This window comes from Eumetopias jubatus, unplaced genomic scaffold, assembly GCF_037043125.1.
Source record: "Eumetopias jubatus isolate StellerSeaLion01/CBP00866 unplaced genomic scaffold, mEumJub1_p1.0 scaffold_7, whole genome shotgun sequence".
Lineage (NCBI taxonomy): Eukaryota > Metazoa > Chordata > Mammalia > Carnivora > Otariidae > Eumetopias > Eumetopias jubatus.
The window spans coordinates 4,429,742-4,450,032 of record NW_028274813.1 but is presented as its reverse complement, the minus strand read 5'-3'; the positions used below and the strand labels follow the sequence as shown (position 1 = coordinate 4,450,032).

The 20,291-nt window shown below is 33.3% G+C and overlaps 14 non-coding genes and 4 pseudogenes across 14 annotated transcripts; all 18 read left to right on the top strand.

Annotated features, from left to right (window-relative positions):
* Positions 1-1,712: 1,712 nt before the first annotated feature.
* On the top strand, positions 1,713-1,790 carry LOC114208571 (small nucleolar RNA SNORD113/SNORD114 family; annotated as a pseudogene).
* A 908-nt stretch (positions 1,791-2,698) lies between these two features.
* Positions 2,699-2,774, top strand: LOC114208662 (small nucleolar RNA SNORD113/SNORD114 family; annotated as a pseudogene).
* Positions 2,775-4,776: 2,002 nt separating this feature from the next.
* Positions 4,777-4,851, top strand: LOC114208733 (small nucleolar RNA SNORD113/SNORD114 family). Its single transcript, XR_003609117.1, has one exon. It is a non-coding gene; the product is annotated as a small nucleolar RNA SNORD113/SNORD114 family (small nucleolar RNA).
* Positions 4,852-5,732: 881 nt separating this feature from the next.
* On the top strand, positions 5,733-5,804 carry LOC114209117 (small nucleolar RNA SNORD113/SNORD114 family). The gene has a single exon (XR_003609251.1). It is a non-coding gene; the product is annotated as a small nucleolar RNA SNORD113/SNORD114 family (small nucleolar RNA).
* A 950-nt stretch (positions 5,805-6,754) lies between these two features.
* LOC114208655 (small nucleolar RNA SNORD113/SNORD114 family) lies at positions 6,755-6,829 on the top strand. The gene has a single exon (XR_003609096.1). It is a non-coding gene; the product is annotated as a small nucleolar RNA SNORD113/SNORD114 family (small nucleolar RNA).
* An 845-nt stretch (positions 6,830-7,674) lies between these two features.
* On the top strand, positions 7,675-7,748 carry LOC114208640 (small nucleolar RNA SNORD113/SNORD114 family). Its single transcript, XR_003609086.1, has one exon. It is a non-coding gene; the product is annotated as a small nucleolar RNA SNORD113/SNORD114 family (small nucleolar RNA).
* An 891-nt stretch (positions 7,749-8,639) lies between these two features.
* LOC114209091 (small nucleolar RNA SNORD113/SNORD114 family) lies at positions 8,640-8,711 on the top strand. The gene has a single exon (XR_003609244.1). It is a non-coding gene; the product is annotated as a small nucleolar RNA SNORD113/SNORD114 family (small nucleolar RNA).
* An 868-nt stretch (positions 8,712-9,579) lies between these two features.
* On the top strand, positions 9,580-9,654 carry LOC114208619 (small nucleolar RNA SNORD113/SNORD114 family). The gene has a single exon (XR_003609079.1). It is a non-coding gene; the product is annotated as a small nucleolar RNA SNORD113/SNORD114 family (small nucleolar RNA).
* A 551-nt stretch (positions 9,655-10,205) lies between these two features.
* On the top strand, positions 10,206-10,280 carry LOC114208725 (small nucleolar RNA SNORD113/SNORD114 family). The gene has a single exon (XR_003609116.1). It is a non-coding gene; the product is annotated as a small nucleolar RNA SNORD113/SNORD114 family (small nucleolar RNA).
* A 1,141-nt stretch (positions 10,281-11,421) lies between these two features.
* On the top strand, positions 11,422-11,489 carry LOC114208613 (small nucleolar RNA SNORD113/SNORD114 family; annotated as a pseudogene).
* Positions 11,490-12,440: 951 nt separating this feature from the next.
* Positions 12,441-12,515, top strand: LOC114208576 (small nucleolar RNA SNORD113/SNORD114 family). The gene has a single exon (XR_003609070.1). It is a non-coding gene; the product is annotated as a small nucleolar RNA SNORD113/SNORD114 family (small nucleolar RNA).
* Positions 12,516-13,545: 1,030 nt separating this feature from the next.
* LOC114208769 (small nucleolar RNA SNORD113/SNORD114 family) lies at positions 13,546-13,620 on the top strand. The gene has a single exon (XR_003609135.1). It is a non-coding gene; the product is annotated as a small nucleolar RNA SNORD113/SNORD114 family (small nucleolar RNA).
* A 924-nt stretch (positions 13,621-14,544) lies between these two features.
* LOC114208557 (small nucleolar RNA SNORD113/SNORD114 family) lies at positions 14,545-14,616 on the top strand. Its single transcript, XR_003609060.1, has one exon. It is a non-coding gene; the product is annotated as a small nucleolar RNA SNORD113/SNORD114 family (small nucleolar RNA).
* An 898-nt stretch (positions 14,617-15,514) lies between these two features.
* LOC114208677 (small nucleolar RNA SNORD113/SNORD114 family) lies at positions 15,515-15,587 on the top strand. The gene has a single exon (XR_003609104.1). It is a non-coding gene; the product is annotated as a small nucleolar RNA SNORD113/SNORD114 family (small nucleolar RNA).
* A 901-nt stretch (positions 15,588-16,488) lies between these two features.
* On the top strand, positions 16,489-16,563 carry LOC114208580 (small nucleolar RNA SNORD113/SNORD114 family). Its single transcript, XR_003609071.1, has one exon. It is a non-coding gene; the product is annotated as a small nucleolar RNA SNORD113/SNORD114 family (small nucleolar RNA).
* An 824-nt stretch (positions 16,564-17,387) lies between these two features.
* LOC114208644 (small nucleolar RNA SNORD113/SNORD114 family) lies at positions 17,388-17,460 on the top strand. The gene has a single exon (XR_003609087.1). It is a non-coding gene; the product is annotated as a small nucleolar RNA SNORD113/SNORD114 family (small nucleolar RNA).
* Positions 17,461-18,343: 883 nt separating this feature from the next.
* Positions 18,344-18,418, top strand: LOC114208668 (small nucleolar RNA SNORD113/SNORD114 family). Its single transcript, XR_003609099.1, has one exon. It is a non-coding gene; the product is annotated as a small nucleolar RNA SNORD113/SNORD114 family (small nucleolar RNA).
* Positions 18,419-19,610: 1,192 nt separating this feature from the next.
* LOC114208739 (small nucleolar RNA SNORD113/SNORD114 family) lies at positions 19,611-19,671 on the top strand (annotated as a pseudogene).
* Positions 19,672-20,291: the final 620 nt, after the last annotated feature.

The window sequence follows — 20,291 nt, the reverse complement described above, 5'->3', positions numbered from 1 at the left end:
TGATATTAGTGTCAGGTGCACAGTACAGCGGTTCGACACTTGCATACAACACCCAGTGCTCATCGCAGCACGCGCCGGCCTTCATCCCCATCACCTATTTCACCCATCCTCTCGCCCACCTCCCCTACTTGGGATGATTTTAAAAATAGATCAAGTCCATGCCACTCATTTTTATAGCTCTGTAAATTTCTATTTCAGTTTTTCTCTAGACATTCCTTAACTGATAAAGATGTAAACTACCTTTATTATGAGGCAGAAGCACACAGGAGATGTTAAGTGGTAGTCAGTGTTTTAGTTCTGATGCGAGTGGTGACTATATATAAAAAGAATATACCAATTATCTGAAAGAGGGCAAACCGTGGACCAGTGATGTGAATGGAATGCATCCTGGACTGTATTTTATGATCAAAATATCTATGATCTGTTGAGGTCCATTACAAAGAGGGATTTAAGTGTTTATCTGTGGGACTGAGCCTATAGATTTCAGTAATATTCAAGGATCATGTTCTTAGCCTTTGGTGCTTCATGGATTTGATTTTATTATCATAATTAATAAATGAGAGAAACAAATAGGTCAGTTCATAAAGAGGAAAAGGGTGTAGCATATTCAGCTATGAAAATATGTGGTGAGGCAAGAATTACTATTAATATAACTTGGGACAAGTGGAATTCGTTAATAAATGGATCGGGGGTTACATTTTGGGGTAAGGATGATACAGATTGTGATACGTAATAGTATGTATGCTTGCTTTTTTTTTGGTTTTATTTAAATTCAAGTTAGTTAACATATAGTGTGTTATTAATTTTGGGGTAGAATTTAGTGATTCATCTGTTAATATAACACCCAGTGCTCATTACATCAAAGTGCCCTCCTTAATGTCCATCAGCCAATTACTCCATCCCCCTATCCACCTCCCGTCCAGCAACCCTCAGTTTGTTCTCCATAGTTGAGAGAGATGGTGTACGAGTCATGGAGAATGGAAAATAAATATCTAAAACTCTGAGATCCAACACAATACATAATTAGTCCAATCCCTCTTTTAGAAATGATCTTATGGGCAGGTGTCAGAAATATATAAAGGTCATATTCTCTTTGTGGCTTTATAGATTTAAATTTATTATCATCAATGGATCAGTGTTAGAACCATTTAAGAAATATAAATAAATAAAGAGAATATGAAGCACTGTCCAGTTATGAACGTATGTTGTGAGGCAGGACATATTATTAATAAAAATTAAAAACACCAATGCCTATTAAGAAATAAATGGATCAAGGGTGTTACTTCTCTGGCTAAAAATTATGTAGACACAGGTAATTAGAAATCAGTTATTTTTAAATTCTGAATCAGTTCCACGTTCAAGCTTCTTCCCTTTGTTAGTAGGAAAGAAAAATAATGAAAAATTAACACACATGTAAAACATTGAGTAAATGTCATGTGGAAAGGAAGGGTAAATGTAGATCAGGTCTTCATTTTCTTTATCCACTGCTCTGCCCTGTACTCCTCAGAATGGACGCACTTGGGCTGATGTAAGCATCTTCCATGGTCATGAGCTCTGTGCCTGCATTTATGCATTAGGAGCGCAGAGACCAACGTGAGTAATAGTCAAAGTTCTTGTGTTGAGTTGGGTGGTTTGCTTAAGAATAGTCACTGTATCATTAGTGTGAATTAATAAACAACTTAGAAGTGAACAAAGAGAAAGAGGACCAATCCTGGACCGATGATGATGACTGGTGGCGTATGAGTCATGGATGATGATGGATAACATGTGTCTGAAACTCTGAGGTCCAACGAAACACGATGGTGCATTCTCTTTGTTTGGAAGGATGCTGTAGGTAGAAGTCAGGAATTTACAGAGATCTTGTTTTTGGTCTCTGTGTTTGTTCATGGATTTTTAGTTGGAGCATTGAAATAGTCACTAAACAAATATGTATAAATATAAATAAAGAGAAAAAATAAAGAGGAATATGGGAAAGCATGCTCTAATTATAAAAATATGTGGTAAGGCGAGAAATGGTATTAATAAATTTGAACACAGCGTGGAATCCAAAGACGAATAAATGGTTACATGACTTAAATCTTGGGCTGAGGGTGATATAGACAAAATAAATAATAATCGATGTTCATTTTCTGGGTTGGGGAAAAGGTCTTAAAAGAAAATGAAATAAATATAGTATACTCCTAATTAATGATTGCCTGAATCACTGAAAAGTGAAATGCAGAAGAAAGGATCAATGAAGATGAGGTCGCAATTTGTGATCATCCTCTCTGCTCTCTACTCCTCAGAGCGGGCGCCCTCAAGCTCATTAAAGCACCTTCACGTGGCAGAGCTCTGCGGCTGCATCTGTGTCTTAGGAGCATAGAGAACAATGTGAGTAGTGGTCGGTGTTCTTATCTTGGAGGGAATGTTTTGTTTTGTTTTGTTTTGTTTTAATTACTCTATTATTAAAAAGTGTTTGATGTAATCAAGAAGCCCAAACATACCAATATCAAATATGTTGTTAATCCATATGTGAAACCCTGAATTCAGTTAATGAAAGAGTTTGTGCCTAGTGGAAATGATTGTATGAATAGATGTTAGGGATATTCAAGGATTTCATTTGTGATTTTTTTTTTTTTTTGGTGACTTATGTTTATTTCTATATTAGGCAATTAATCAATAAACAGATGCAGATGACAATAGAAAAAAGAGCCAGTGCTGGACCAGTGATGGCAACTGATGGCATAGGAGTCACGTGTAGTGAATACTATGTGTCTGGAACTCTTGAGATCCAGCACAAAACAAATCCATTCCATGTTGTTGAAATGGTCCTATACAGATGTCAGGATATACCAGGTCTTCTTTTTGGTCTTGGTTTTTATTCATTTTAATTCTACAAATATAATCAGATCAGTCAAAATAACAATAAACATATTACCAAAAAAATGATGGGAGTAAATCATTGTCCAATTATAAAAATATGTGGTGAGGTATGAAGTTCAATTAATATATGTTGCAAACACTGACAATTAATGAAAATAAATGATGTAAGCATGTTGCCCCTTTTGCCGAGTATGACACAGGCAGTAAGGAGTAGTAGTCAATGTTTATATTCTTTGTCAGTGGCCATATTGATGTGATTTGGTCCCTTAAGCGAAAATAAAATAGACATGATCCCAACTTACTAATTGCCTACTGACAATAAATAAAGATGGAATTAAGGGCCTTTGGAGAGAATGCCTCAATCGTTTTGTCTTTGTTGTTGTTTTGCCCTTCGGTACTCCTCAGAATGGATGTGTTCCAGTTGATTTAAAATCTTCCATGGTCAGGAGCTCTATGGATTTAGGAGCATGGGGACCAGTGTGAGTAATATTCAATGTTCTTCTTGGCTCGGCCATTGTTTTATTTTTATTTATTTATTTTATTTAAGTTCAGTTAGCCAAGTTACAGTACATCATTAGTTTTTGATATAATGTTCAATGATTCACTAATTGAGTATAACACCCAGTGCTGTTGTTTTGAAAAACATTTTTATTGTATTATTAAAAATTTATATTATGTAATCATATAAAAATGAATGAAATTTTGCCATTGGGAATGACATGGATGGAGATAGAGAGTGTTATGCTGAATGAAGTCAGTCAGAGAAAGACAAATACCATATGATTTCACTCATATGTGGAATTTAAGAAACAAAACAAAGGGGAAAGAGAGAGAGAGGGGCAAACCAAGAAACAGACTCTTAACTCCAGAGAATGAACAAACTGATGGTTACTAGTGGGGAGTTGGCGGGGAGGCTGGGGATGGCTAACCAAGGGGTGGGCATTAAGGAGCGCACTTGTGATGAACGCTGGGTGTTATTATATGATAGAGACATTTTCTGGAGCTCTGAGGTCCAACACAAATGGAATCTGGTTCACTCTACTTGATGAAGGGAACCTATGGGTGGATGTCAGGACTACATAAGCATTTAGTTCTTGGCCTTTGAGTTCATGAAGCCTTAAAATATTATTATAAAAGTATCAATGGAAGAATAAATAAACGTATAAATGACTAAATATAGAGAGAATGAAGCTTTGTTCATAAGCAAAATAAAATATATACTAAGGAAAATGCATATTAGTGTAAAGGAATGGATTAAAAAAGGACCAAGTGTATTTTGTATTCGACTAAGGGTGATTTACACAGTGGTAGGTAATAGTTATTACTCTCAGTCAGGTATCAATTTGAAGTTTATTTTATTAAGGGAAAAATTAATAAATATTACCAAAAATTAATAAATGCCCAAATGACTGTGCAAATGAGTGGTGGAAAATATAGAGATAATAACTCAGTCTTTTATCATATTGTCTACTTGTATCATATTTTATCATGTCTTCAGAGTGCATGCAGTGAGCTGATTTTATCATCCACGGTGATTTAGATTGTTATGTTATCTTTGTGTTAGAAAAGAGACCAAGTTGAATAATGGTCAAAGACCTTACCTTGTTTTGGGTGACATATTTAAGAGCATTCATGGTATCATTTAAAAGTAATAAATAAAATCAAAAAGTTAACTATGGCCTGACGAGAAATATGATATGAAATATTACTGTTGATTCATTGATAATGTGCAACATTGAGGTCGATTAATGAAAGATGTAATCTATGAGGTACATGATTCTACAAAGAGAAGTTAAGCTTATTTAGGGGTCTTTTTTGGGATTTTATGAATCACGTATTGATTTTTATTACCAATGAATTAACAATTTAGTTGTTACTAATGCAGAAACATTTGAAGAAAAAGAGGCCCAAACATAGACCAATGATGAAAACTGGTGGCATAGGAATCCTCCCTGGTTGAGTGCTATATGTCTGTAACTCCGAGTCCACACAAAACAAAATGTAGCCTATTTTCTGTTGTAAATGACCTCAGGGTCAATGTAGAAATATACAAAGCTCATATTCTTATTTTGGGTTAATATACTTGGATTTATTATTATGAATGAATCAGTAATGAAAGCATTAAAAATGTAAAAAAACAGATAAATAGGGTGAAGCATTATCCAGCCAGTAATATATGTTGTGATGTATAAGAAATGAACAAAAATGCTCATTAAGAAATAAATAGAATAAGCATTTTTGCCTTTTGCTTAAGAATTATATAGGCACTGATAAGTAAGAGCCTTTATTATTGTTATTGATCAGTCTCAAGTTTAAGCTTTCCTTTAGATAAAAGAAAAAATACCACATTATGAAAAATTGCGTGCTTAAATGAGTAGATGAAATGCAGTAAAGAAGGATCAATGGAGATAGGATCTGAAATTTTCTCTTGTCTGCTCTACTCTGTCCTCCTTAGAATGGATCTGTCATGCAGATTTAAGGATTCTTCCTTGGTCACGAGATCTCAGGCTGCATTCACCTGTTAGGTTCGTGGAGACCATGTGAGTAATAGTTGAAGTTTTGGTCTTAGTTTCAGTACTTTGTTTAATGTTCAGTGCATTATTAAAAACCAGGGAGTATAATCAGTGGACTCCAAATAGCCCACTGAGTGGGTTTCAATATATGAAACATTATACTGATTAATACATATAATATAAATGAAGAATAATTAATGAAGGTGATATAGACATGAGGATGGTTCTAAATAGATATTCGGAATTTCTAGGCCCTTTGTGCTTTCTGTGAATAATCATTTTTAAAATTGTAATTACTGAATTATGAATTGATCAGTAAATAATGTAGAAACAAAAGGTAAAAAAGAGGGACGATATTGGATCGATGATGACCACTGGTGGCGTATGAGTCGTGTACGATGAATACGTGTCTGGAACTCTGAGGTCCAACACAGATGGAATCTATCTACTCCATTGTCCCTGTTTGATGTGGTCTAGAGGCAAAGGTCAGGAATATATAAAGACTGTGGTTTTGGTCATTATGTTATGAGTTTTCTTCCTATTTTTATAATTGGATCAATGAAATTATTAATACACAAATGTGTAAACAAATTTAAATGAAGAAGGTGAAGCCTTGTCCAATTCTGAAAATAGGTGGTTAGGCAAAAATTACTATAATATAGTAATATATTAATTATATTGAAAAGACTGATATCCATTAGGGAAGAGGTGGTATAATGGTGTTGTCTCTTTGGCTAAGGTTGATGGTATAGACTGTGTTAAGTAGAGTGTTCATATTCTTTGGCAAGGGCAAGAGGGATATTGTTTGTTTACTTGATAGAAAATAAAATATACATTATCCCAAGTCACTACCTGCCTAAATGACTGACTGAATGAAAGGTGGAATACAGGAATGAATGAACCTAAGGTCTCAATCTTTTATCCCCTGCTCTGTCTTGTACTCCTTAGAATGGTCACCCTCGGCTGATTGAAGCAATCCACCGTAGTCATGAGCTCTGTGGTTGCATCTATGTGTGAAGAGCATGGAGCACAATGTGAGTAATAATCAAAATTCTTTTCTTGGCTTTGTGGTTTTTCAGAAAGGTTTTCACTGCCTTATTAAAAAATTGTGAAGTATAATTTATGATTGCCAGCCATGGCCAAATAATTAGAATCAGGTTAATATGAAGCATTGTGTTAACCTATGTGGGAAACATTGAGGTCAGTTAATGAATGATATATATTATCAGTGGGAATTAATTCTGTAGATGAATATTAGAGATATTCAAGGGAATTGTTTTGAGTTTTTGTGACCCCCCACGTATTATTTTTAGTATTATTAGTGAATTGATGAATTAATAAAAACATGTGGACATGATCAAGATAAGGAGGGACATACCTGGATAAATGATGACAAGGGGTGGCATACGGGTCTTGGATGATGAACACCACAGGTCTTCAACTCTGGGGTCCAACACGAAAGAAATCTAGTCCTTTCTCCCCGTATGAAGGGGTCCTATACACAGATGTCAGGCATATGTGAGGATCATGTTCTTGGTCTTTGTGTACATGAATGTTTTAAAAGTATCATTATAAAAAATAAATAGTAGCATAAATATATAAATGAATAAATATGAAGAGGCTGAAGCATTGTTCATTGCTATAATATACAATAAATAAAATTATATTAATATTAATCAGAATGGAAAATAAAAGAATCAAGTGTATATGTCTGAGTAAGAATGATGTGGAGAATAAATAGTAATTACTGAGTCAGTTACAACTTTGACATTTGATTTGTTAAGGGGAAAATTACAATAATTTCATAAATGCCTAAATGACTGCAAGTGAATAGTGGGATATATGAATCAATGGAGAGAATATCTCAATATTTTTATCATCTTCTCTGCTTGTTACTCTTCAGAACAGATGCTTGAGTTGATGTCAGCTTCTGCCATGACCAAGATTGTGATGCTTCCTTTGAGTATGGAAAGAGACAAGGTGAATAATGGTCAAAATGGTTGTCTTGGAATGGGACATTTAAGGGTAATCATCGTATTGTTAAAAAGTATTAAATTAATAAGAAATTAACTGTGGCCTCATAATAAATGTGATAAGACACATAATGCTGATTAATCAGTAATGTACAAGATGGAGGTGATGCAGTCCCTTTGGATAATGATTCTGTAAACTGATGTTAGGGATATTCAAGGATCTTATTTTTGGGTTCCTGTGAACCATGTATGATTTTTATAATTATCAATGAATTAATTATTTAATTGATACAAAAGTAGAAATTAACTAAGAAGAGACTCAGTCCTGGACCACTGGTGATGACCAGTGGCATAGGAGTCATGGACCATGAAACTATGTGTCTGAAACTCTGAGGTCCAACACAGAACGGAATTTGGTCTGTTCCTTCTGTTGAAATTGATTGTACAGAGAGCTGTCAGGGATAAGTTCATATTCTTGTATTGTTTCATAGATACAGACTTGTTATTCTTAATGGATCAATGATAGACCCATGAAGCAAATATAAATAAACACATAAGGAAGAATAGGGTGAGGAATTGTCCAAATATAAACCCAAGTAGCAAGGCAGAATATATTATTGCTAAAAATAGAAAACACTGATTGATACCCATTAAGAAATAAGTGGTTAAAAGGGTCATCTCTTTGACCATGGTTCTATAGGCATGCCTAAGTAGGAATCACCTTACTTGTTCTTCTTCAGACCAAAGATTGGATTTTTATAAGATGACAATACATATATAAAGAAACAGTAATAAATACCTAAATACTGGGTAAATGAAATGCAGAAAGCAAGGATCAATGCGGATTAGGTTTCAGGTTTTTTTTAATCATCTGCTCTGTTCTGTACTCTTCAGAATGAACTCACTGGAGATGATTCAGCACCTTCTATGGGCACGAGTTCTGTGGTTGCCTCTGTATAATAGGAGGATGGAGATTAATGTGAGTAACATTTGAGGTTCTTTTCTCAGTTTAAGTGGATTTTTTAAAGGTTATTCACTGTGTTATTAAAATGTGTAAAATATAATTAAAGAAGGCAGCTGGATCTCAGTGTTAAATATGGAATGTATGAAACACATTGATTAATACATGTATGAAAGCTGGAGATATTAATGGGAGTTATATTGATGTGAGATTAATTCTGTGTATAGATTTGAGACTTACAGGCTCTTTTTTTAAATTGAAAATTATTAGTTAAATAATGATTTGATCAATAAACAAATAGAAATCTATGTAGTAAAAGAGGGATGATATTGGATCAATGATGACCACTGGTGGCGTATGAGTCGTGTACGATGAATACGTGTCTGGAACTCTGAGGTCCAACATAAAATTGGTCTAGTCCTCTGAAGACATCAGTTTGCTGTTGGTCTTGGTGTTTGTGTATTTTTATTTTATTATTACAGCTGGATAAATGTGAGAATCTATAAATAAATATATAAATAAATAAGGATGAATAGAGTAAATCATTGTCCAATTTTAAAAATATGTGGTGAGGCAAGAAATACTATTAATCTATTATGGAAACCCTGAAGTTCAGTTAGAAATGGATGGTATTTGACTGTTACCTCTTACGGTAGGGATGATGTGGACAGTGTAAGTTATAGACAATATCCATATTCTGGCTCAGTAGCAAGATCAAAGTTGTTTGTTTTCTTAACAGACTAAATATATATACCCAATTAATGATTGCCTAGAGAGCTATGTGAATGTTGAAGTTGAGATCAATGGAGAGAATGTCTCAACCATTTTTATCACCTGCTTTGCTTTGTACTCCTTAGAAGAAACCCTGGACCTGATTTAAAGATTTTTCCTTGATCCTGACCTCTAGGGTTGCATCTATTTTAGGAGATTGGAGTCCAGTGTAAGCATAATCACATTTCTTTTCTTGGTTTGGGTTGCTTGTCTAAGGGTATTTACTATAGCAATCCAGTATTTGAAATATAATCAAAGAGGGCCATCTTTATCCTATTGAAAAATAAGAGATTTATAGGAAGCATGATATTGATTAATGCATGTGTGAAAAACTGATAAATGACAGAGATATAATGATGTAAAAAGAGATCTAGAAGCATATTAGGGATATCAAGGCCTTATTGGGGTTTGAAATAATGCAATTTAAATATTATAATTAGTAAATTATTAAGTTAGTCAATAAACAATATCAAAATGAATGAAGAGAAGCTGTCTTTTCTGGATCGGTGATGATAACTGCCGGCGTATGAATCACGGATGATGAGTAATACGTGTCTGAAACTCTGAGGTCCAACACAAAAGTGATGTGTTCCTTCTCTTCATGCATTTACTTTTCTTAATATAATTGAAAATGAAAGAATCAATAGACAAATATATGGATCAGTTGAGAGAAAAATCTCAGTCTTTTTATCACTTTTTGTGTTTGGTACTTTTCAGAATAGAAGCTCAAGGTGATTTCTACCTTTATTGTGATCAAGGTCACCATGTTTCCCTTTTATAGGAAAGAGACCAATGTGAGTAATGGTCAAAATTCTTTTCTTGGTTTGGGTCATTTGCTTAAGGGTTTTCATGGTATTATTAAAATGTAATAAATATAAGGAAAAATTAACTATGGCTCAATGATAAATATGATATAAAATATGTTGATTAATTGATAGTATGTAACATTTATTTTTATTAATGAAAGAGGTATGATCTATTTTGGCAATGATTCTGTAAGAAGAGGTTAGGGTATTCAAGTATCATATTCTTCAGTTTTTGTTAATCGTGTATTGATTTTATTATTACCAATGAAGTTATGATTTAATTGATACAAATATACAAGTGAATAAACTAACCTCTAATGGAACCAGTGGTGATGACTGGTGGGGGATGAGTCGTGGACAATGTACAGTATGTATCTGGAACCCTGAGGTGCAATACAATAAGTATTCTATTTTCTCTGTTTATTTGATCCTATGGATAGATGTTAGGAATGTATAAATATTATGTTCTTATTTTGGATGAATTTATTTATTTATTTGTTCATTCATTCATTTACTTACTTACTTACTTATTTACTTATTTTTAGAAGGAAAGGGCAGAGGTAGAGCGAGAGAGGAATCCTAAGCAGGCTCCATGCCCAGTGCAGAGCCTGACATGGGGCTCAATCCCATTTGACACTGAGATCATTACCTGAGCTGAAATTAAGAGTTGGGTACTTAACTGAATGAGCCACCCAGGCACCCCTTGGATGAATATATTTATATTTGTTATTATTAATGGACCAATGATAGAATTATTAAAGGAAATATAAATAATAGATTAAGAAGAAAAGGTGAATTATTATCTAACTATGAACATAGTATGGTGAGGTCAGAAACACTAATAAAATTTGCAAACACTGATGACCTTCATGAAATAGATATTTCGAGGGTGTCCCTTCTTTGGTCAAGGATTATATAGACATGAATAATTAAGAGTCAGTTTCATTATTCTTGGTCAGTGTCAAGTTTGAAGTTTTCCTTTTTGTTAAGAGACGAAGATCCATGTTATGGAAAATTTATGAATTCCTAAAAGATTGAGTAAATTCATTGCGGAAGGCAAGAATCTATGGGGATAAAAATTTTATCATTTTTTCTGTCCTTCGCTATGGTTTGTTCTTCTCAGAATGGACACATTCGAGCTAACCGAGCATTGTTGCGTGGTAGTGAGCTCTATGACAGCACCTGTAGGACAGAAGCACAGAGACCAATGTGAGTATAGTCAGACTTCTTATCTTTGTTTTAGTGATTTTTTTCAGCACATTTGCTGCATTATTCGAAAATTCCATATCGAATCACAGAGGCTGACTGTAGCTCTGTGATAAATATTGAATTTTAGAAAACATTATATTGATTAATGCATGTATGGAAAACAGGATAATTAATGAAGAATACTGATGTGAGAATAAGTCTATATTCAGTTTAAAGACATAAAGACTCATTTCAGTTTTTGTGAATAATAGGGTTTTAAATTATTCGTGAACCAATGATTTAATCAATATACAAAGAGAATATAATGTAGAGAAGAGGGACAATATTGGATCGATGATGACCACTGGTGGCGTATGAGTCGTGTACGATGAATACGTGGAACTCTGAGGTCCAACAGAAAATTAATCTAATACATTCTCATTATTTGAAGGCATCCAATAGACAGATGTCAGGAATATAGTAAAACCTTGTTTTTGGTCTTAGTGTTCATGCATTTATATGTATCATTACAATTGGGTAAATAAGAGATTCTATAAATAAATACATAAATAAAAATGATGACAGGAGTGAAACATTGTCTAATTATAAAAAGATATGACTAGGCAATAATTAAGACCTAACTTATTAATTTATTATTAATTGTTAATAACTAATACTATTAATATACCATGGAAACCCTGAAGTTCAATTAGAAGCAAGTTGTACATGACTGTAACCTATACAGCTAAGGATGATATATACGGGATAAGTTACAGACAATGCTCATCGTCTGGGTCAGTGGTAAATTTGAAGTTTGTTTTCTTAAGGGAATAAAATACATACACCAAATTAATGATGGCCCAAATGACTGACTACATGAGAGGGGAAAGGCGAAGACCAATGGAAAGAATGTCTCAAGCTTTCTCATCATTTGCTCTGCCTTATACTCCTCAGAACAGACACACCACACCTGAGTTGAGGATTCTTCCTTGATCATGGACTCCGGGGTTACATCTCTATTTTAGGCGTTGGAAGACCAATGTGAGTAATAAACAAAATTCTTGACTTGCTTTGGGTGGTGGTGTGTCTGAAGGTATTCACTGCAGTATTAAAAAGATGAAATCTATTCAGATGGTCAGCTGTGTCCTAGTGACAAATATGGGGTTAGAATGAAGTATTACATTGATTAAAGCATTTATGAAAAACTGATAATAAATATGACAGAAGTGTAATAATGTGGTTATATATATTAGGGTGATCAAGGCCCTTTTGAGTTTTTGTGAATCATACAGTTTTAAAATTATAATTAGTGAATTAATGAAATAATAAACAATGTAGAAATGAATGAAGAGAAAGTGGTCTTTTCTGGATCAATGATGATAACTGCCAGCGTATGAATCATGGATGATGAATGATACGTGTCTGGAACTCTGAGGTCCAACACAAAAGAGATGTGGTCTTTCTTTTCATGCATTTTCATTCTTGATTATAATTGGATCAATAAAATATCAATAAGGAAACATGTAAAAAAGGTGAATGGTAGAAACGTCCAATTTTAAAAATATATGAGGAGGCAAGAAGTTCTATTAATATAATTTGAAAACACTGAAGTCCAAAGAGAAATAAATGGTACATGTCTGTCCCCTCTTTGGCTCAGATGATATAGATAGGACAAATTATAGACAATGTTGATGAAGTTCGAAGTGGTTCATTTTTATAAAAGATAATGAAATGAATATTCTCCAGTAATGATTTCCTAAATGCCTGACTAAATGAAAGATGTAAAGCAGGGGTCAATGGAAGAATGACTCATTTTTTTCTCATGTTCTCTGCTTGGTATTCTTCAGAATGGATGCTCTAGCTGATTTCATCTTCTGCTCTGATCAAGATTGTTATGTTGCTTTTGTATTAGGAGAGTAAAGCAAGGTGAGTAGTAATAGAGGTTCTGTCTTGGTTTCGGTCATTTGTTTAAGGGTATTCACAGTATTATTGAAAATTAATAAATATAATCAAAAAGTAATTTATGGCCCAATGATAAATATGATATGAAACATATTGATTAATTGATAATATGTGACACTGAGATTGATTAATGAGAGAAATATATTCTATGTTGGCAATTATTCTATAGATAGAAGTTAGGAATATTCAAGTTGTTGATTTTTTTAACTTTTATTCGTTTAGTTGAGAGAGAGAGAAAGTGAGAGAGAGATAAATAGAGCACAAGAGTGGGGAGGGTCAGAGGGAGAAGCAGACTCCCCGCTGAGCAGGGAGCCCGATCTGGGGCTCCGTCCTGGACTCCAGGATCATGACCTGAGCCGAAGGCCGCTGCTTAACTGACTGAGCCACCCAGGTGCCCTGAAGGTGTTGATTCTTTAGTTTTTGTTAATCATGTATTTTACTGTAATCAATGAATTAATGATTGAATTGATACAAATGTAGAAATGAATGAAAAGAAAGTGGGTCTTCTATCTACCTATGATAATGACTCGTGGCAGATGAGTTTTGGATGATGAATACTATTTATTGAGAATGTTGAGGTCTAATTCACTATATAGTCTTTCTCTCTGTTTATTTGATCCTATGGACAGATGTTTGGAAAGCACAAAGATAATGGTTTTACTGGGTTCATAGATTTAGATTTATTATTACAAATGGATCAAGGATAGAACCATTGAAGAATATGAATATCAGATAAATATAAAATCGTAAAGAATTGTCCAACTGTGAAGACCTGTGTTTAGGCAGGAAATATTAATAAAAATTGTAAACACTGACACCCATCAAGAATTAAATGTATCAAGAGTGTCACTTCTTTAGTCAATGATCATTTAGACATGAACAATTAAGAGTCAATTTTATTGTTCTGGGTCAATCTTAAGTTTGAGGATTTTTGTTATTGTTGTTAAAAGAAAAAAATCAATGTTATGAAATATTCATAGATATCTAAATGAGTAAATGAAATGTGGAAAGCAAGAATCAATGGAAATAAAAGCTTTATTCTATTTTTTTTATCATCGACTGTGCTTTTCATGTTTCAAAATGGACACATTTGAGCTGATTTAAGCATATTCCATGGTGGCGAGCTCAGTGGTTGCATTTCTGTGTTAGAAGCACAGAGAACAATGTGAGTAATAATCCAGTTTCTTGTCTTGGTTTCAATGATTATTTTATTCAGTGTATTCAGTATTATTTGAGAGTTCCATGTAGTAGAATCACAGAAGGCCAACAATAGCTCAGTGATAAATATTGAATTTTATAAAACATTATATTGGTTTAATGCATAAATAAATAACAGCATAATTTTAAAAGAGATCTATTGATGTGAGAATGATTCTATTTACAGATTAAGGATATCATGACTTTTCTTGGGCTTTTGTGAATGATAGGGTTTCAACATTATTACTAGTGATCTAATGAATTAGTCAATAGACAATGTAGAATTGAATGAAGGAAAAGAGGGACAATGATGGATCGATGATGACCACTGGTGGCGTATGAGTCGCGTACGATGAATACGTGTCTGGAACTCTGAGGTCCAACCGAAATGGAATCTGGTTTATTGTCCTGTTTGAGGTGATTCCATAGACAGATATCAACAATATACAAAGATCTTGGTTTTGGTTCTTATGTTCATGCATTTTCTTCCAATTTTTAGAACTGGATTGATGAAATAATCAATAAACAAACATATAAATAAATAAAGATGAAAGCAGTGAAATCTTGTCCAATTACAAAAGTATGTGGTTAGGTAATGAAGAGTATTAGTGTGTATTTAAAATGCTGATGTCTATAAGGGAATCTGTGGTACGGGACTTGTTCTTTGAGGATGATATGATTGTTGATAAGTAGTAGTCAATGTTCATATTCTTTATTAGCTAGATTGATGCTGTTCATTTGCTTATGAGATAATAAAATATGCATTATTGCAATTCACTGCTTAATAAGTGACTAAATAAAAAATGGGATGGAAGGACCAGTGAACATAATATCTCAATTCTTTTTTTATCTTGCTCTACTGTGTACTCTTCAGAATGGACACACTTGAGCTGATTTAACATCTTCCATTATCCTGAGTTCTATGGTTGCCTCTATAATAGGAGGATGGGGGATTGGTGTAAGTAACAGTTGAAATTATTTTCTTGGTTTATGTGTTTTTTTAAGGTAATTTGCTGTATTATTAAAAACTACACTATATAATGAAAAGAGGCACTGTGTTTCAGTGATAAATATGGGCTATATAAACTATTATGATTAATCTATGCATGGGAGACTGAGGATAATTAAAGAGATATATTGATGTGAGAATTATCTAGGTAGGAATCGGGTTATATAAGTTCTTCCTCAGTTTTTGTGAATTACAGCATTTAAAATTATTAATGAATTAATGATTTACTCAATAAAGAATTAGAAATGAATGAAGGTAGAGAGGTAGAATACTGTGTCAACAATGACCACTGGTAGCATATGAGTCATATATAAAGAATACATGTCTGGAACTCTTGAGGTCCACCAGAAGAGAAATCTAGTTTATTCCCATTGTTTGAAGAGATCCTGTATGGACAGATGTCCAGAATTTGTATGGATCTTGTTTTTGGTGTTAGTGCTCATGCACTTTCTTTCAATTTTTATAATTGGATCAGTTAAATAATCAATAAACATAAAGAGTAATGTAATGAAGTATTGTCCAATTATAGAAATATGCGATTATGCAAGAAATACTATTAACATCCTATGAAAACTCTGAAGTTTAATTAGAAGTAAGAGCTACATGACTTACATTTATGGCTAAGGATGCCAGAGGTAGTATAAGTCATAGACAATGCTCAGGTTCTGGGTCATTGGTAAAGTCAAAGTTGTTCATTTTCTTAAGAGAAAAAATTATTACACCAAATTAATAGTTGACCAATAATGGATTTAATGAAAGGTTAAAAGCAATGATCAATAGAGAATGTCTTGACTATTTTTATGGTATGCTCTGCTTTATACTCCTCAGGATGGACAAGCTAGACCTGCTTTAAGGATTCTCCCCTGATCAAGAGCCTTAGGGTTGTATTTTTGTATTGGGAAGACAGGAGACAAATGTGAGTAATAGTCAAAGTTCTTGTCTTGTTTGGTATTTTGCTAAGGATATTCATTGTATTAATACAAAATATGAATTATAATCAAAGAAGGCCAGCTGTGTCCTAGTGACAAATGTAGGATTAAAGTGAAGCATTACATTGATTAAAGCGTTTATGAAAAACAGGATAACTGATGAGAGATACAGTGATGTGTGAATGATTCTAGATTTATACTATGGATAACAGATTTCTTCATGTTTTGTGAATCATATAGTTTTAAATGGTAATTAGTGAATGAATGAATTAATCAATAAACAATGTAGAAATGAATGAAGAGAAAGTGGTCTTTTCTGGATCAATGATGATAACTGCCAGCGTATGAATCATGGATGATGAATGATACGTGTCTGGAACTCTGAGGTCCAACACAAAAGAGATGTGGTCTTTCTCTTCATGCATTTCCATTCTTGATTATAATCAGATCAATGAGATATCAATAAGGAAATACATTACAAAAAATGAATTGTAGAAATGTCCAATTTTAAAAATATATGAGGCAAGAAGTTCTACTAATATAATTTGAAAACACTGAAGTCCAAAGAGAAATAAATGGTACATGTCTGTCCCCTCTTTGGCTCGGATGATATAGATAGGACAAATTATAGACAGTTTTTATATTCTGGGTCACTGGGAAGTTCAAAGTAGTACATTTTTGTAAAAGATAATGAAATAAATATTTTCCAGTAATGATTTCCTAAGTGCCTGACTAAATGAAAGATAAAGCAAGGATCAATGGAAGAATATCTCATTTTTTTTTTTTTTTTTATCATCTGCTCTGTTCCGTATTCCTCAGAATGGACAAACTCCAGCTGATTGTAACATTCTTCCAAGGTCATGAGCCCTCTGGTTGCATCTATGTTGGAGGAGCATGGAGACCCCGTGAGTAAGACTCAAAGCTTTTGTTTTGGTTTATTTAGGGCTGTTAAGTGTATTTTCAAAAGTATTAAATATAATCAAAAGGCAAAACGTAATAGTGTTTAATACCAGATTGATATGAAGCATTATGTTTACTTATCCATAAATATAACACTGAGGTCAGTTAATGAAAGAGATTTAGTCTCTGTAATATTATAGAGACATATGTTAGGAATGTTGAAGGATCATATCTTATATTTTAATTTATGTGTATTTTTTGATTAATGAATTAATAAATAAATGTTTATGAGAATGGAAAGAAAGAGGGCCAGTCTTGGACCATTGATGACAACGGGTGGCGAATGAGTCATATATGATGAATGCTATGTGTCTGGAACTCAGATCTGATACAAAAGTAATCTAGTCTGTTTCTCCTGTGTTTAAGGATCCTATGTACAGATGTCAGTAATAAACAAGGATTTTGTTGTTGATCTTTGTGTTTTTTTAAGGTGAATGAATTTTAGTAATTAATTCATAAAACCATGAATGGTAGGATAAATAGATGTATAAATGAATAAATTTGAAGAGGTATTATTTTTTGGTAAATATATACCAAGGTAAAAGTATTAATATACATTAGAATGGATATAAAGGGACCAAGTGTATTATATCTTTGATAAGGTTGATATGAATGATGAAATTCTGTAGTCAGTTATTTACTTTCTGATTTAGGTCCACCTTTGAAGTTTATTTTTATGGTGAAAATAAATATATCCATTAAATTAATAAAGGCTTAAACGATTATAAAAATGAATGCTGGCTCCATGGATCAGCGGAAAGGCTCAGCCTTTCCATCCCCTTCTCTGTTTTGTCCTCTTCAGAACAGGTGCTTGAGCCGATTTCGTCTTCTGTGGGATTGGGATTGTCACATGACATTCCTTTTGTGTTAGGAAAATGGAACAAGGAGAGTAATGGTCAAAAATTTTGTTTTGTTTTGGGTCATTTGTTTGTGTTCATGGCATTATTAAAAAGTAAGAGTATAATAAAAAGTTTCACTATGGCCTACTGATAAATATGATATAAAACATAGTCATTAATTTATTACATAGCATTGAGGTTGATTAATGAAAGAAATATAACCTACGTTGGCAATGATTCTAAGTTAGAAGTTAAGGGCATTCAGGCATCTTATTCTTCACTTTTTGTGAATTATACTCCTTTTAATATTTTCAATGAATTAATGATTTAATCAATACAAGTATAGAAAGGAATTAAGAAAAAGTGGGTCTCATTGACCAGTGATGATGACAGGTGATGGATGAGTCATGGGTCATGAGCAATACGTGTCTGGATATCTGAGGTCCAACATAATAAATGGACTATTCCTTCTGTTCTATTTGATCCTGTACATGGATGTTAGGAACGTACAAAGATCAGATTCTTCTTTTGAATTTATAAATTTGGGTTTGTTATTATTAGTGGATCAATGATAGAACCATTAAGGAAATATACGTAATAGGTAAAAAAGAGAGGGAGAATAATTATCCAACTATGAACGTATGGTGAGACAAGAAATAATATAATTGAAAATATTTATGTCCATTAAGAAATACGTGGAGAAAGGGTGTTACCGCCTTAGCTAAGAGTTATACAGGTAAGTGAGTCTAGTCTTTCTGAGTCAGTGTCAAGTTTGAGGTTGTTCTTTTTGTTAAGAGAAAAATAGATTAATATCATGAAATTAGTGAGTAAATGAAATATGAAAAGCAAGGATCAGTGGAGATAAGGTCTTAACTTTCTTTTTTTTATCATTGACTGTACTTCTCTGAACAGACACACTAAGCTGACTAAACATTGTTTTATGGTGGTGAGCTCCATGATTGCATCTGTATGGTAGAAGCAAAGAGACCGATTGAGTAGTAGTCAAGTTCTTGTCTTGGTTTCAGCTATGTTTTTTTTAAGGATATTTGGTATATTTTTAAAAGTGCTATAGAGAGTCAAAGGTAGCTAACTGTGGCCTAGTGACAACTATTGAATTCCTATGAAACATTATATTGATTATTACATGCATGAAATTTAAGATAATTTTTTCCACATTTTATTTTTTATTTTATTTATTTTATTATATCACAGCCTGGCTAGCTCAGCCAGTAGAGCATGAGACTCTTATAATATCACAGATGAAATTTAAGATAATTCATGAAAGAGATATATATATATATTTTTTAAAGATTTTATTTATTTATTTGAGGGAGAGAATGAGAGATAGAGAGCACGAGAGGGAAGAGGGTCAGAGGGAGAAGCAGACTCCCCGCTGAGCAGGGAACCCGATGCGGGACTCGATCCCGGGACTCCAGGATCATGACCCGAGCCAAAGGCAGTCGCCTAACCAACTGAGCCACCCAGGCGCCCATATATTGATATAAGAATGATTCTATACACCGATTAGGGGTATCGTGACTCTTGTGTTATTCTGAATAATAGGGTTTTAAATTATTGTTAGTGAATTGAGTTAGTCAATAAACAATGTAAAACTGAATGAAGGAAAAGAGGGACAATATTGGATCAGTGGTGGCATAGGAATCGTATATGATGAATACTGTCTGCAACTGTGAGGTCCAACACACAAAAAATGTAGCCTATTCCCATCGTTTGATGAGACCTTATATATAGATGTCAGGAATATGTGAGGATTTTGTTTTTAGTGTTGTGTTCATGCATTTTTATTCTGTTATTTGGACAAATGATTAATAAATAAATCTATAATCTATAATCTTGTTTTTGGTCTTTTATGTTGATACATTCTATTTTTTTTTAAATTGGATCAATGAAATAAGAAAGAAAGAAAGAAGTATGAAGTGGGTGAGATATTGTGCAGTTACAAAAATATGTGGTTAGACAAGAAATACTGTTAATATATTTTGAAAACAGATATCTATTAGGAAATATATGATATAATGGTGTTATTCTTTGAGTAACTGTCAGTGTTCATGCTGTTTCTCAATTACAAGATACTGTTTATTTTATTAAGAAAAATATAATACACATTATCCCAATTCATTGCTTATCGAGGATGGACTGAATGGAAGGTGGAATGCAGGGACCAATGATCATAAGGTCTCAATTTTTTTTAATCATCTGCTCTGTCTTGTACTCCTTAGAATGGTCATCCTCGGCTGAGGTAGACAATCCCACCATAGTCACGAGCTCTGTGGTTGCATCTATGTACTAAGAGCATGGAG